The following is an 18,014-nucleotide window of genomic DNA, read 5'->3' as shown; positions in this document are numbered from 1 at the left end:
TGACTTTTTATGACCAATTAGATTCACACTATTGATCTATTCAGCTAATCGATGGGCAGCAGGTGAAAAATCTTCTGATGTGCCCTTGGGCAAGGCACTCAACCATAATTTGCTCCAGGGCCCCATACTACTATGGCTGACCCTTAAACTTGGTCCAACAGTTGGGCATTCCATGGAGGGCCTAGTGTCTGCTGGTTTTTAGTTTCAATCAAGACCTAGACAACCAGGTGAGGGGAGTTCTTTACTAATCCGTGATCTTAATTCATCAATCAAGTACAAGGGAGGAGCGAAAACCCGCAGACACTCGGCCCTCGGTGGAATGAGTAGACACATGCCGTAAAACCACATTTTACTGCACATATCAGGTGTCCGTGACAAAAACATGTATTATTATTTAGCTAAATAGTTGATTAAATTAGTGATTATTGTTCAAGGTTCACACTACTACTACCTGCAGCTTATTTTTCATGTGAGTATTTAAAGGGATTTTGTGATTAAATTTTTTTTTTAGCTGCGGGGTGTAGTTTTGAAACTCAGCCTTGCTGCTCTGTGCAGTTTGACCAGATGTATTGTGGTCGTCTTCCTCAAAACTAAGCTTGCGTACTGTACATTTATGGGTCTAATTTCTTTCAAATCTAGTTTATGGCTCTCCAATCCACCATCGCCTTCTAGTGGTGTAAACAGCAGAACATTTCCCGTGACGTCACTCAATCTGAGGGGGAGGGGTTTGGGGTTGAAGAAGGAAGGATCACATTCACGGAAGTCAAGCAACTCGACAAGTTGCTGTTTACCTAGCTAACGACCGTAACAGGTAATGTCAAAAAATTGTGTTCATTACATATAAAATGTAAATGATTATATATACTATGTTTTATATTGGTTGATCTTTTTATAGGTAGCATTACTGTAGCTAGCTGGATACGTTTTGAATCGAACAGCACTGCTTTTGTTTATCAAACTTCGCTAATTTAGCTAGCATACGTTACTAGTAGTTAGTAATAGATTTCTTCGTCCTTTGTCAACTACTTTAGCTAACCAAATTCCTTTACTTGTATCCATCAACATGTTTTTATTCCAGTAATTTTTCTTTTTTTTCCGATAGTCTAAAGTGTTATTGGTTTCAGAGTGTGGATTCTACTGACAGCTTAGTAAAATAGCTAAATTAGCTACATAGCTCAATGGCTGTCTGTTTTAATGTCCGCTTCAGTCCTACCTGGCTGTAGTTACTGGTGTGACCATCAACCAGCTCACTGATGGTGATGACTCACTAGGTTCGAAATCTCTCCTTGTTCCCTCCCTTATTCCCTTCCGTCATCTTCACGTTCTCTGAACAAAGGATAGGTGAAAACAATATGGTGGGTGATGACAGCATGTCAGTGTGGCAAAGTAATTGTCAGACTTGCCAGTATGTATTGGCTCCTCTTTTCAATACCAACTTATTTTGTTTTCTTAGCTGGCCATCATGCTTGGGAGGATTCAAAGCAGAAAGACTCCGGGTCAATCTCAGACTGGTGATCAATCGCCTGAAGCTCATGGAGAAAAGAAAATTGAGCCTGGCAACTACATACACACACAAACACTGTGCACTATAGCCTAGTCTCTGTTCATTGAAATGTTTGTGTCTCGGGTTGTCTTTAAAATACATGCTTACAGAATGGATCTTCTGTCTCTTTGTAGCTGAGCTAGCTCAGAAGGCGCGGAAGGAGATTGCAGACTATCTGTCAACAGGGAAGGATGAGCGAGCAAGGATCCGTGTGGAGCACATCATCAGAGAGGACTACTTGGTAGAGGCCATGGAGATCCTAGAACTGTACTGTGACCTGCTGCTGGCTCACTTTGGCCTCATCGCCAGTCCATGAAGTGAGTGAGCCAGCCTAGAGGACTCGGACAAGGGGGCTCTTTCTCAATTGTTTCGATTTCCTTGCATCATGTCTCCTTGCCGAAAGCCTCCTCAAAACACATTGGATGAGGTTAGAGAGGGGAGGAGCCTTGGGACTTCTCTTCCCATGCGTTTTGAGACAGCGACGAGACGGATGCAAGGAATCGATTAAAGACAATTGAAGAAGAGCCAGAATTTCTCCTAGTCAAGGAAAAACTCCTGGCCTTATTATGGGTGTTTGAGGTTATCCTTCAGGGGCTTGACATTAACGCTTGTTTTACCTGGCCCGGACAAATAGTTGGACAAGAAGAATATAGATTTACTGTAAGTTGTCTGGATGACAAGTAAAAATAATAAAAATCCCTATATCCAAAAATTGCTCAGATCAGAATTGGACCAGTGTCCTCCGCAAGCAATGTGTTGCGCACTGTTCTCCCAATTTCTGCAGAGCGATCGTAGTAGAATTATTGCATTGACAGGTGGTCTTGCGGTCACGAGATGATCAAAGCCAGAGCAATATTTGTTGATCTTCCTTGCTAGTTAGTTATTTGCAGTCAGTACATTTTTGGTTTAGCAAACAGGGATCATACAGCCATGAAAATCCTGGAAAAGTCAAGTGTGCATCCCATGCATTTATGCCAGTGTGATTGGGCCTGAGGAGAGATATTGCAGCAGGTGGTGCTATGGCCTACAAAATAATGTTAGACTAACTGACTGACTAGTTAGCCAGCTCAAAACATATCGTGTAGCCTGGCTAGTTATCTTGGTAGTTAAGTATTTAGCTAATAGCATGAATTAATGTCATTGTCATGTCGATATCCCAAAAAAATGTTGTCCAGCGCTCTTGAATAAATGACCGACACACAGTTGATGAGCGGGCGCGTTAACTTACTCCAGTTATAAAAACCGCATGTCAAGCACTCAAAATTGGGAGTTGACTCTATTCCTCTCAATTCAACATTGGACATGTCATTCTGACAGTGTTAAAAATATTCTTAGAATAGCTAGGGCCGAGACTATACCAGTAACGGCACTCTTTGGTCCTTTAAAAACCTGCTATGTGTAAAATATTGTGTGCTATAGCTTGGAAAATACATAAATGTGACTCTGGATGACAACATAATGTTTGTTTCAACATTAAGGCCTGTTTTTCCTAAAGAAGTGAAATCCGCTTAGTGTTTTGTTTCCTTGCCACAATACTCGAGTATCGCGATACTGGTATCGCCCGGCCCTAAGAGTAGCCTAATTGTGAAATTCCTCCTATCCTGTCAATAGATCTCCACAAAAACCTTAATATTTTAGCCTTGATTTGAAGTAGCCTGCCTAAGCCATTTGATCCCCTTATTTATTAAATAAGGAAAATATTTAATAAAGACATACATATTTGGTTGTAATTGTAATGCAAAAATATTATTTAGGCTATTTAAGAATTACCAACCATCCTCCAGGAGAGCCTTAAAGGGCGGCAGGTAGCCTAGAGGTTGGCGAGCCAGTACGAAAAGTTGCTGTTGAATACCGAAATCTGTCAACGTCCCTTGAGCAAGTTACTTAACCCTAATTTGCTCCAGGGCATAGTACTACTATGGCCGACCCAGTAAAACGACACATTTCACTGCACCTATCTGGTGTATGTGACAAGAAGACATATTTGTATTTTTTTAAGGGGCAGTGTTCTATTTTGAGACAATCTGAATATGCATAGAAGTCAATAGGCAGAGGGGTGGCCTACATTTTTCTGATTCTCTGTCTAGAGAATTGTATTTTGTAAAGTTGTTCGTTGCATCATACAATACCATTTTAAGTCACCCTTTTGGCCCATGGTGTTACAGACAATTTTTCATTTTTGACATTCACATTTTTCATTTTTTTCATTCACTTTCAGACAGTAAAAAATCTGCAAGCCCTTTCTGTCAAGCCCTGTCCTTAACACCTATTTGTCTATTTCTTGACAGGGAGCTGGACCCTGGTCTGCAGGAGAGCTGTGTCCACGCTCATCTGGGCAGCCCCACTGTCTGCAGTCTGAGGTCAACGAGCTCAAAATTGTGAGGTAGTATGCAATGTGCTGCTGCGTTGACCCTGGAGATAGCATGCCTAGTTGCTTGGACTATTCTTATTATACTGCCTAATTTAAACACTTGCGTACCCCCCTTCACAAATACACATGTAACTATTGGACTAGAAATTGTGCCTTCCTGTATTATACTTATGCTACAATGTATTATTCTATTGTACTGCCATATACTTTGTTTGAATTCTTATCTTTTATTATTTCTTATTGTTGTTGCCTTGTCAAGAAGGAACCTGCATGTAAGCATTTCGTTGGACCATGTATACGAGCGTATTCCGTCATACGACTAATAAAGCTTGAAACTAGTCCTCAGTAAAAAAATGTAATGCAGTTTGTACACTTTTTGCTGTATTATGATCCTTGATACTGTGCTTTCTCCATACAGGTGTCTGACCAGTTGTGTGCCAAATACAGCAAGGAGTATGGCAAGCTCTGTAGGACAAACCAAATCGGGACTGTCAATGATAGGGTATGAATTTTCAGATGTCCTGCTTGAAGATATATGTTGATGTGTTTGTTTCTGTGTGCCTAAAACATATTTCTCTGTCTCTACTTTACCCCATAGCTCATGCATAAACTGAGTGTAGAGGCTCCTCCTAAGATCCTGGTGGAGCGCTACCTCATTGAGATTGCCAAGAACTACAACGTGCCCTATGAGTCAGACGCCATGGTCAGAGTGAGTATCTGATGATGAAACCAGTCTGCCTCCCACCATTCACTTGTGTGCCTGTCTCCCTGTGCCGACCCCCTGACTGACTCTACTATTTATATACTACCGGAAGTCTGAACCAACAGGACCCTGAACAGCTTCTTCCCCCAAGCCATAAGACTGCTAAATAGGTTGTTAAATAGTTAACAAAATAGCTACCCAGACTATCTGCATTTACCCTTTTTGCACTAACCTTTGACTCATCACATACACTGCTGCTACTGTTCATTACCTATCCTGTTGCCAAGTAACTTTATTCCTGGTTATATGTACATCTCTACCTCAATTACCTCGTACCCCTGCACATCGACTCGGTACTGGTACCCCGTGTATATAAGCAAGTTATCGTTACTCATTGTGTATTCATTATTACTTTGATTATTACTTTTCAGTTTTTTCTCTATTTTATTTCTCTCTGCATTGTTGGGAAGGGTCCGTAAGCATTTCACTGTTAAAGCCAATTTATGCTTGATCCGAAAATGTGGTCGGAGGCTTCGTATGGAGGGTGTGACGCAATTGTGCAGCCTCCGGAGGCATGCAGAGGCCAAATCAAGTTCTGTACAGCATCGCTGTGCGCCTCGTGAATTTTTTAACAATGCAGAGGGCTCCGTATAGCTCCGCATTGACATGATTGTTTGACGGTATGTGGGGGCGGGAGGTCCTTTATAAACACAAACTCACTTCCTTGACATCAGCTCTGACGCTGCTCCCGCGACCGCGCAAGTAGTATGAATGCCCTGACTTCTGCAGAGGCCGTATCACCATAAATGCTGCATGGCCTGAGACGTTGGATTGACCATGCACCAACTTTTTAGTCTACACCTATTGTTTACGAATCGTGATGAATAACATTGGATTTTTATTTCCCCCTCGCAGCCAGAGGTGTGTACAGGCGAGGAGGCTGACCTCATCGACGTGGACTCTGACTTCAAGAAGCCAGGCGGTGGAGGAGGTGGTGGAGGCGGCTTCGACCGCTGAGCCATGCCCATGGGCCCCCCCATCAGCGTTCAGCTACCCAACACCCAAAGGAGCAGTAAGACCATTCTTTTCAATAGTGGCATAAATGACACCTAACTCTTGTTTGGCGAGTCCGCAGTAGGGGGAAACAACGCCACTGACGTTATTGTTTTTGTTGCCGAGGTGCTTCGTGCAGCAGGGTAAAAAAAAAGTGCAGCACATATTGTGCTCTTCTATCGCGCGTGCAATGATGTCAGAGGGGAAGAAAACAGTGTTACTTGTTTGCTGTAACTTCGTTGTTGTTGTAATATCGCTAACAGACATGGCTGTTTCACCATTAAGGATTCCAGCTTTAAGACTGAAAAATAGAGATGTTGATATGAATGGGATGTTTTTATTTATATTCGTTTTTTTCTTCAGATGCCCGGCCCCATAGGGTTCAACGGCCCCTCTGTTGGCACCTATGATGCCTTTAACAACTTCCAGCCTCCAATGAGAGGAGGGCAGCCCCCTGAGCTGCCGAGCTGCCCCCCCACCTACGAGTCTGTAAGTGTCAGAGCCCCCTGCACCTTCTGCTTCTCCAGACAGATGGACAGACGGCCAGTTCACCTTTCAGGGAAGAGGAGTTCATTATAGTTTGCTTGTGCCATCTCTTTTCAGCACAGTGCTATGCTACAGCGACATGATAGGGATTGGATAAGAACAGATAGAATGTGGAAACGGGCCATAGCTGGTATGAACTGCTAATCACTAACCTTGTGCTGAACTGCATATGACTGTCTTTGAATGCCTCTGAGTGAGTATAATATGCTGAAAAGAGATCTGCTTGCTGTCAAACTAGTATGTTACTGGATGTAGTAGGGAAGCAAAGTTCTTCACAGTGAAGAATGCAATTTTTGAGGTGAATTATATTATTAGCTCTTGCTTTTTTGCTCATTCTTACCCCAGCGGTGTTGGCTTTCTCAGCAATGCACTACTTCAATGATTCTTCCTCCCCAATCACATACTAACATACAAAACATTGTTTCCTCTGCCTTCTCATGTATCTATAGAACTTTAACATTTCAACATGCAGGCAGGGTAGAGAGATCGTCTTAACACATGCGTGTGTTTTTTTCAGATTGATGAGCTGTCTATTAAACCTTCTGGTCCATCCCAGGTCTCTGGTAAGTTGTTTTCAATGAATATATCCTTTCTACACGTCAATCTCTTCAACGATAGTATTGCTTGCTTTTTGCATAACAGTTGCATTGGGGTGTATTTGTAATGTAAATCTAAACCTATGTTCTTTCCAAAGGCCCCGGCCCTTCATCCCAGATCTACGATAACAACGCCCTCCCTGAGCTGCCCTCAGTTCCCGACACGCTTCCCACTTCCTCCTTTGGAGTTGGATGGAACACTGCGAGCTCTGATGACATCGACTTTGATGACCTGTCATGACGCTTTGAGGATCTGAAGAAGAAGACCTAGTCCTCCAGTATCCCATCATGCTCCTCTGTGTTGTCAGTCACCGCAGCTACAGTATCAGGAAATATTGAAATATTTGTATTGGCACCCTTTGCAGTGAAACTCTCCACTGTGTAGTTTTTACTGATGTTAACATTAACTGTACCTCATTCAACCACGTGTCTGTCTGGCACACTGAAGGTGAAGGCCCTTTAGAGGGAAGGCTATTTGACAGTACATTTTATTATCGACTACATCCAATCAAAACTGGACCGTATAGATGTCATCTTTATATGAGCACTTTGGATATAAAATGGCCTTCCTGATAGTAACTACTATTCTATGTAACCTCTCGAGCGTTCTTGTTGCTATGGTTGTCACGTATCCCCTTGACTCACAGTATGAGCCAATATTTGGTTAATAATCAAATAGTCTTAACTAATCGTGTCTCTCGTCCAGAGACTGAATCGAGTGATACAGAATCTCAATCGTTACTTGTTGGTGAGTTTCATGAAACTGGTTTTGAACTGTCACTGAATCGCATAGTAGAAAAAACCTGTTTTCTGGCACACACCCATTGTGTCGGAAAGTATTAAGGCCTAGGACAGTTTCAAGGCCGTAGCACTTCCTGTCCATGTCGGGTTTTACCCTCATTACTCTGGCTCTGAAACCTTTGGTGACGTCTGAAACCCTGTTCTATGACCTATCTGTTACCCTACATGCGGTGAGGGATTCAATCAGACTTGAAATAATTTGGTGTATTTTTTTCTCCTAATAAAATTAACTTTTATTGTTTTAAAGCTGATTTAGTCTAACACTATACATGCACTTTCCATGCTTGTGTAATCTAACCCATGCAATGAATTGGCGAAGGGAATGCATGATTTGACTGGTGACAGAAATGATAGTCTATATGAAAAACCACTTGACCATGTAAGTTTGTGATGTAAATACGTCCCTCAAAATGTCATGGGTTCTTCTTCCTCTTTGTGTAAGAGAGGTTTATAGTGTGATTCAGTATGTTATCTATGTATGTGTACGTGTGCACCACACTGCATTGACCATCATCAGAGGCCTTCCCGCGTTCTATAAGTATATTCAGACGATGTACACATAACATGCCTATTTCTCAATTTATATAGTCTTTGTTAAAATTAGTTCAAGGTTTTTTTTAATTTGATGAAAATGTATTGAATCTTGGTGATGGAAGAAGACGTTTTGATAAACGAGAGAAAGGGGTGGATTTGCTGTTCCTGTCTTATAGCTTATTTCACCAATCTATAATGGATGGAAGTTAGGCCTGTCTACTCCACCATACTAAAATATGGCTTTAACACTACTGTACAGTGACCTGCTCACTGCTCATCCTCTTAGGTGTGCTGTAGGATTGTTTGAAGAATGTTTGATACTAACTTTGATTAGCAAGTGTATATCTTGTCACATAAAACAGATAATAGCCTATGTTTTTTTCTGTCTAATAAAGGACATATTTCTAATTGAAGTTCTGGTGTGGCTAATTTCCGAGAGATGTAATTGTTTTGGTGTTGTCATATCTTGTCAAGTGAAGCAGTGCTGCTGTAATCAAAGGAACTCAGTTGGTAGTGCAGTGTAGATGCTAGTACTGCCACTAGAGGGTAGATTACTACATGAACAGTGAAGCTTGACTGATATGGATGCCTCAGTGGATGAGGCAGGTAAAGGGTTACACACAGACACAGGATGTCTCAACCCACTCAATAATCCTCATTCAACATTCTAACAGGTTAACTGGGTTTGTTGTCTCCACAGAAACTAGTCTCCTAAGCCTTGAGGGACCCATTGCCAAGGGAGCAGGGTTTCATTCAACGACCTTGAAAATACCTTGAAACAAACAGAAAATAAATAAAAAATAAGTGTACTTCAACTAAGTTTGAAGTGGAATCTCTCAGTTTCAGGAAGTTTCCCCAAGTTTTGTGCTGGCAGAACATGGCCCAGGTTCCTGCAGAGGGATGCTTGTTTGACACTGTTGTCTTGTGTAGATCTGTAGCATTGCAATGGGATGTTTTCCTGGAACTCACAGGAGCTTGAGGCTTTTGTCAATCCTGGCATAACTTTTTGTCTTGATGTGTTTTGCCAGTGGATGTAAGGGAGTTGGGGTGACTGTGTGAAGTGGACTGGCCCAACAGTACAAAGCTCTATGTGACATTATTACTATGTGGAATGCCTACTCTCTGTGCCAGTTGGGTTAAAGTGGTTCAGAATAAGTCCCTCAGAGTCACAGGGGGCTGCTGAGGGGAGGACGGCTCATAATGGCTGGAATGGAGTGAATTGAATGGTATCAAACACATGGAAACCACCATGTGTTCGATGTGTTCGATACCATTCCATTGATTCCGTTCCAGGCATTACTATGAGCCGTCCTCCCCAATTAAGTTGCCACTGGCCTGCTGTGCTCAGAGTCCTTATAACTTCAAAGAGAGGAGATGCTACATCAGAGTGGTCTTTGATCTGTGGCACTCCAGTTTTGTTCATAGTCACATCACAGAGTGTCCTGTCCTGTCCAGATGGCTGTCTGAGAGGTTCTAATCTAAGGTGTCTGTAGCTGCATGAATTAGTTTATTCTGAGTGTCAAGCTGACCCAGCTAGGTGAGTCACTGTGCAGCGCCACTAAACGTCTCTGACTGTGGACGATGATGAGCTATTTTGACAGCTCTGTCTCCCTCTCTTCCTGGTGGCAATACAGGCTGCTACCCCCTTCTGAGGTAGGGATAGGAGCAGAGGATGGGTGCTAGGCCCTGTAGTCTTTAAAAGAGTCCACTTGTGTTCAGCTCTGCATGGTGCTGTTTACAGACGTGGGGCATGCAGTTTGTATGTGGCAGAGTAGGGATGAGAGACAGGGGTCACCCACATGTCTGGCGGTGTAGGAATGGGTGCAGGGTACAGCCCGAGTGTTCACAGTAAACATAAGCCTAAAGTTGCTCAAACTGCTCAAACTGCTCACTACATAGGATGACAGGTTTGCGCACTTGAGAACTGGGATTTGTTCAGTGCTGTACTTTTTGAGAGAACATTTGATGGGTCCCTGTGGAATGGCAGTGACAAGGCTAGCTACCTGATCAAAGTGGAGTGATGGTGGAGGGTGGGGTTTGTCCCCGGTTCTGCCAATGTTCTCCATCCCGGCTCCTTATTAACAATATTTTTGTGAAAAGGTCCTATGGTGCCACAGACGATTACGTCGCACCTGGTGATGTGTGAGGTTACCGTCGAAAAAAACACTTTCAAGTTTAATTATGGGGACTTTTCAGTGATTTTCCACTGTTTGGAGTATTGAGTTAAGCGCATAGGGAAATGAAGCAGCATAAGTCCTGGTTTCTCAGGTTGGCTTGACCTAACAACAAATATCAACTAAGACAATTAGGTTATTACTATACACAATATAATATAAAAATAATTCTTATTACATTCTACCCGAGGACAACACCATTGACCGCTGACAACCCTCTCTGTGTGCAGAGTTTAGTTAAGGGTTTTAAAATAGCAAGAATAAAAAGAAAACAACCAATTGAGAAGGCTGCTTCCCTGCCATGAGTCACCCAGTCAGAGGTTGAAGCCCTGAAGCACTTTCCCTTTCTGCTCATGGCCAAACTCTATTTTTAATACGCTAAAGGGGGAGTAGACAGACTCAATTTAGGTTCACAGAATATTAATATCCCCTCTTCCAACATTTTATTAGCTGGCAATTCCCCAATAAATGCACTAAATTAATTTCTCACATTGACTTGAATTGATTAATTTGTGCTTTTTATTAAAACATACTCTGCAGAGGGCCCGATTAATTTTAACTGAAGTCAGATATTCGCTTGGAATGGATAATGTTCTGTCTGACCACTGTCCATTGTTGCTGCAGTGAGATTTACCTCTATTGCAATCTCCATTGATACTGAAGCCTTGCAGAGACGAAATGATTGATTACACAAACACACACATTTACTCAGGTTCAGCCTTCAGTTCTATGGAGTCTCACAAAATGAATGAATACATGATCAACTGCATGTACTGTATAATGGATCTCAAAGCCCTCAGAAGAAATAGATGTTTCAGTGGAGCTGCTTTTTTCTCATTACCCAAGGGATGAATGCAAGGTCTTAGATTGTTGTTTTATTTATCAAACACATTCTTAGTCTTAGAGATCATGTGACTTTGCATACTTTCCTAGCAGGGGGTTTGGGCACTCTACACTGTAAACGAAAGTATTCATCCCCCTTGGCGTTTTTCCTATTTTGTTGCATTACAACCTGTAATTTAAATGGATTTTTATTTGGATTTCATGTAATGGACATACACAAAATAGTCCAAATTGGTGAAGTGAAATGAAAAACATTACTTGTTTCAAAAAATTCTAAAAAATAAATAACGGAAAAGTGGTGCGTGCATATGTATTCACCCCCTTTGCTATGAAGCCCCTAAATAAGATTTGGTGCAACCAATTACCTTCAGAAGTCACATAATTAGTTAAATAAAGTCCACCTGTGTGCAATCTAAGTGTCACATGATCTGTCACATGATCTCAGTATATATACACCTGTTCTGAAAGGCCCCAGAGTGCAACACCACTGAGCAAGGGGCACCACCTGTCACGGATTCAGCCAAGGCTGCCCCCCCTCCTTGCTCGGGCAGGCTTCGGCGTTCGTCGTCCCCGGAGTACTAGCTGCTACCGATCTATGTTTCTGTGTTTGACTTGTTTGGTCTTTATTGTGTACACCTGTTTCCCATTAGGTTGTATTGTCTTCCCTATATAACCCTCTGTCTTTCAGTGTGTGTTGTGTGTGATTGTATTCGCCATCGGCAGTAGTTCGGTTATTTTCCTCCCTGTGTGGAGGTTGTTTATACTCTGGTTACTTTGAGTAAAGTACGTTTACAGTAAGCTCTGTGTCCTGCGTTTGACTTCGCCTACCGCATTCACTGACGCTCTGACACCACCAAGCAAGTGGCACCATGAAGACTAAGGAGCTCTACAAACAGGTCAGAGTTGTGAGAAGTACAGATCAGAGTTGGGTTATAAAAAATAATCCGAAACTTTGAACATCCCACGGAGCACCATTAAATCCATTATTAAAAAATTGAAAGAATATGGCACCACAACAAACCTGCCAAGATAGGGCCGCCCACCAAACCTCACGGACCAGGCAAGGAGGGCATTAATCAGAGAGGCAACAAAGAGACCAAAGATAACCCTGAAGGAGCTGCAAAGCTACACAGCGGAGATTGGAGTATCTGTCCATAGGACCACTTTAAGCCGTACACTCCACAGAGGTGGGCTTTACAGAAGAGTGGCTTGAAAAAAGCCATTGCTTAAAGAAAAAAATAAGCAAACACGTTTGGTGATCGCCAAAAGCCATGGGAGACTCCCCAAACATATGGAAGAAGGTACTCTGGTCAGATGAGACTAAAATTGAGCTTTCTGGCCATCAAGGAAAACGCTATGTCTGGCGCAAACCCAACACATCTCATCACCCCCGAGAACACCATCCCCCACAGTGAAGCATGGTGGTGGCAGCATCATGCTGTCGGGATGTTTTTCATCGGCAGGGACTGGAAAACTGGTCAGAATTGAAGGAATGATGGATGGCGCTAAATACAGGGGGAGATTCTTGAGGGAAACCTGTTTCAGTCTTCCAGATATTTGAGACTGGGATGGAGGTTCACCTTCCAGCAGGACAATGACCCTAAGCATATTGCTAAATCAACACTTGAGTGGTTTAAGGGGAAACATTTAAATGTCTTGGAATGGCCTAGTCAAAGCCCAGACCTCAATCCAATTGAGAATCTGTGGTATGACTTAAAGATTGCTGTACACCAGCGTAACCCATCCAACTTAAAGGAGCTGGAGCAGTTTTGCCTTGAAGAATGGGCAAAGCTTATAGAGACATACCCCAAGAGACTTGCAGCTGTAATTGCTGCAAAGGTGGCTCTACAAAGTATTGACTTTGGGGGGTGAATAGTTATGCACGCTCAAGTTTTCTGTTTTTGGTCTTATTTCTTGTTTGTTTCACAATAAAAAATATTTTGCATCTTCAAAGTGGTAGGCATGTTGTGTCAATCAAATGATACAAACCCCCCAAAAATCTAATTTAATTCCAGGTTGTAAGGCAACAAAATAGGAAAAATGCCAAGGGGGGTGAATACTTTCGCAAGCCACTGTATACAGACTCTCTCAATAGGTTTCTGATGAGGAGAGGAGAGTTCAGTTCATTAGACCAGTTATTTGTCACATCAGACTGCATGTTAAACTGTCACTTCCTTTTCAGCTCCGTATCATCTGTCAGTGCTAATGTCAGGAATGAGGAGTGAGTGACTCAACTGGTCCAGTCAACATTGTTACCATTATCAATACCAACATCAAAGAATTGTTATCCAAAAATCAACAGATTGATTTCAAACTGAACACCCATTTGTTGACAACTCCAACGTCTAATATCGATTTAAATTGGACGTTAGTCTGATGTATTGCCCAGTGAGTTTTGTTGGAGACCGTTATGACCTGAGCACCCTTTCTTGTATGGTTAGCATATCAGTAGTAATTATTCTGTTATGGGTTAGGTTGAATAATCTATGTGTATTGTATTTAGGCATAGGGAAAGTACAAAAGGGGCCGGTCTCTGAGTGCAAGAATGATTCCATAAGGGTCGGATAGGAGCCATTTATCTGGGGTTAGAACATGTTTTGCAGAAATTAATAGAAACCACCTGTCTGGGTTATGATAAGGTCGCGGTTAAGTTACTGTCCAACTGTTTAGTTTCTGTGGGAAGTGAGGAGATGGCTTTCAATGTCGTAGCTGGGGAGTGGAGTGAAGATAACAGGATGCAGATAGCGGAATCGTATCTCAAGAAGGGAGGACAGAGCCAGACCGCCATCTGACCCAGCCTGGATCATCCTACTGTGATATTTACCTCATGTACAGTACTGTAGTTAAAAGACTGTGTGACTCTGTATCATTATGTTATTCAGCTGAAGCATCCAATAGGCCCTTTTCACGTGACGTCAGACAACTTCCGTTCTGCCGCGATGCAGGTTATGTTTACATCCGGTGTCGCTTAGGAACGCTTAGCTAGTAGCACATCATTATGGAGTTCACCCAGTCCCTTTCACATCTGCCACCAATACGACTTAACGACGTAGAACGACTTGCTGACAAGTGGTCCCTTACTTCAAGATCGAAGCTTGATAAAGGCTACAAGTTGTTCGTTGAAGGTTACCTGTTTGATTATGAAGGTACGTGTTTATCTTTATTTAGCTTAAATTAGCCCTATGCTAGCGAAGGTTATGAGCTGACGAAGTTTCTGTTTTGCAGCCTCTTTTTAATATTACTGCTGTTTGTATCGACCGTAAGATAAGAGTCAGTAATGTATTAATGGCTAATGCCGCGCCCTTTCTTAATTGTGTTATATACTGTATATCTATGTATTGAAATACAAATTTTGAAAAGGATTGCGATGTTGTAAATGCTCTTACCAAAATCAAAAAGGATTGGAAGCAGTTGCTTGCAAACATATATTTAATAGTTCCATCAGTGCCATGACACATAAGCACATAACATGGTTAATAGTTGGATATTTTTACAATATATCACATTAGGTTCATTAATAGCTATGAAAAAGTTATTACCCTTAACAAAAACATACAGTATAACATTAGATCAATTAAATTACCAACAAAGTTAATTCATATTTACATTTTTTTGTACATACAATACAGTAATATAAAAGTACTTCTATTTACAGCCCATCTAGCTTACTCAGGAAATATACAACTTCCAGTTGACAAAAACATCAGACTGGTTTGTCTCCTTTTAATGTCAAGAGGTCCCTGATAGTTCGACTATGAGGCAGCAGATGGCCCACAGCTGATTCACTGAACCCACTGTGGAAAGAGGAACAAGCCCATCCCAGATATGGTACTCCTTCACCCCTCCGTATGGCCCTCTCGACTAAAATCCTCAGCCGGGCGATGGCCTGGGTCTTAAGAGTGTCCTCCCTGCTGAGCTGAGGAGATTTTTTTCAGTGGAGGGATGACGAGTGTTGCCCCCACTTCTGACAACATCCTCTCGATCAGGAAACCCTTGTCCGCCATTAATTCATCTCCGGGCTGAAGTAAATGCAAGATCTGACATTTCCGTGTTATTTCCATGTCGAGATGGAGCCTGTGTAGAGCTTTGATACAAATGTGATAACACCACATGGAGCTACACCAATCAGCCCTTTAAAGGTGGTGTGATTTTTGTAGCTCGAAAAGGTTTCTGACTGTAGTGAGAGGGAGGATGGTGTTTCACAGCGGATCTCGGTGCAGTCTACTATAACTCTCACCTGAGGGCAGTAGAGCTTGAACTTATCAGGCATTGTGGCCTGCACCTGCTCTCTTGTCATCCACACCGGCAGTGAGCCAAGAACCTGGTAAAGGTAGCTAGTCCATGTTAAAATGATGCGGCTAAATGTGGACAGGCTGACCTCAAAGATGGTAGACAAGGTTTTCTCCTGAAGCCCAGCTGCAACACGACACAGAAACATAAATAGTTCATCAATAAGTGGAAGTTTTCGGTGAGGGCTAGGTGTCACATGTGCCGTTTGCTGTGCCTTAGACCAGTATACAAGCCGTGAAGCAGAGGGATAAACAGAATCCCAAAACACAGTGAAGACCTCCCTTTGAGCTGAATCGTGTGTAGTAGCGATAGTCCTCATCTGTGACACAAAAATTAAAAAGGAGTGGATGCTGCTTCTTAACTGTCAGGTGCTGGATCTCAATTTCTAGGGACAACACTTGCAGCTCCAACTCTCGAATTCTTTGAGTAGCACTGTCCAGTTTACCTTAAGGGGAAGAAAAAGCATACATGTTGGTAGGTTAGTTATTACTCATCTATCCCATCCCATTTTCAATAAATAAAACTGAAGAAGCTTCTAAGATGGATGAGGTTTAAAACGCCAAGTCTTTTCACAGAGAGACCAGTTACTCCAAATCGTAGTATAAAATAGTATTTTTACTTAACTGCCATATACTTTTACTTTTTTTTTGCCAAACAGATACATGGTTACTCTTATTTGTAATACTAACCAGGAGAAGGGACGGCAGGCATAGTCGTGATCGTTTGTCACTGCAGGCAAAGCACCCTCTGTGCTGTCAGGCATCTCATGATCAGAATCATCCAGGACAGCAACACCAAGACGCTTTCTTGCTCGCTGGTAAACTGACTCCCGAGCTTGTGAGCCGCCTCCTATATGTGTGAAATTAACCATATGCTTGTCATGATACATTTTGGTAATCACTTTTCAGTCCCTAAAATGACAAAATGTAGCAGCTATATTGCATCAGGATTAAATTATTAAACATTTGTACAAGTAATATATTATTGGATTACAGTAGTATTACGTTTAACGCTGTCTACCTATCCTTACCCCCAATCATTCCAGTGGAATCTAGACGGCACTGATCCCTGTTTAATACGGATCCGTCCACTGGCCGATGTGTATCTATCCTCAGGGGGAAAGTGCTGACTGCAAACAAAGGTGCTCCCACGAAGAATCTTAAAACTTGGTCCCTCATCTCTCTGATCGCCCACTCACCCAACGGGCACGTATTTCTCCATCAACAGGGAAATCGGAAAACTCAGATACGGGAATTTCTGTTTGTTGTTTGAACAAAATGGTACACTGCAATAGCATCTTCTCGAAGATTGTGCCATGCTTCGGTGTTGGATGGGATACTGTTGCGATACAGACACCGAGAGAAAAGAAACAGCTAAATTAACATTCAGCTTTGACCAGGAATCAATATTTATCTAGCTATCATGCACAACAGTATTTGAATAGGTGAGTTACTATACATTCATGAATAAACTAACTGCCTAACAAAGGGTTAGATAGCTAGCTAAGTAAACTTGTTACATTACAAGCCAGGCAGCAATGTAACGCTACCTTTAACGTTATCGGTATCTGGTACTAAGTTGTTGTTAGCTAACGTTAGCCCACTTTTACAGTAACTAAGGCAGTGAACAATTATGAATTAACAATAACGTTAGCAAGTTACAAACCATTGCATATACGTAAACATTATTACTCTTAACTTTACTAATTTAACTTAAACGTACCTTTGGAATTTCTTCAAGTAGCTAGCTTGCTAGTTAGTGGTCAACAGTTGTATTTTCGTTGAGAAGTCTCAGGTTACGGGCTGACGGAAGTAAGTTAACCTGCCACGCTGGAAAGGCGGAAGTTAGATGACGTCATCGTGAAAAGGGCCTATTGGGTGTAATAAATCTAGTTTGAGCCTTCTTTGTGTCCGCCTGGAGTTTGTACCAGAAAGTTAGAACGTAACAATTTAAACTGACTTGGATAGAGCTGTTTATTCACGTGTGCTTTTGCTGGGCAATCCATTAACTCCATAGCTTGCAGTGACACACAGAGTTACGAACATGAGTCAGAGGAGTTGCTTCGACAATCTCAGACAGGAAGTAAGATAACTGTCTGGGGTGATATGGAGTGTATTACTTAATTGGGTTACACCTTCTTTCATAACAATCTGCTGAGCACAGTGAAAGTAGGACTCATGTTGTGATGGGGATGGATCACTGGAATATAACCTTATTTAGGGAAAAACAGTCTCAAAGACATGCCTTGTTTTAATAATTTTGTAAATGTATTCCAATAAATAAATACATAATACTAATTGAATCCACAGATACAATCACCTCCCAAATTATTGGCGCCCTTGACAAAGATGAGCAAACAAGACTATAAAATAAATAATACAAATACTGAGGTCTATTGTATGCTCAGATTTTTTTTAAACTTTATTTTATACTAATACTGTTGGAAAGAGATTTTGTTGAACCTTTTACTGCAGTGGGCTAAATCAGGTCACACAGTGTTTCTTGGTAGTAGTCTTAAATTAATCTACTTTGAAACAAAAGTATACACCTCACACACGGT

At 41.9% G+C, this 18,014-nt stretch overlaps 1 pseudogene; it reads left to right on the top strand.

Moving 5' to 3' along the window:
• The first annotated feature begins 1,643 nt into the window (after positions 1 to 1,643).
• LOC123485864 lies at positions 1,644 to 7,053 on the top strand (annotated as a pseudogene).
• The last annotated feature ends 10,961 nt before the right edge of the window (positions 7,054 to 18,014 follow it).

Source organism: Coregonus clupeaformis, unplaced genomic scaffold, assembly GCF_020615455.1.
Source record: "Coregonus clupeaformis isolate EN_2021a unplaced genomic scaffold, ASM2061545v1 scaf0875, whole genome shotgun sequence".
Taxonomy (NCBI): Eukaryota; Metazoa; Chordata; class Actinopteri; order Salmoniformes; family Salmonidae; genus Coregonus; species Coregonus clupeaformis.
This window is presented reverse-complemented; position numbering and strand designations above follow the sequence as displayed.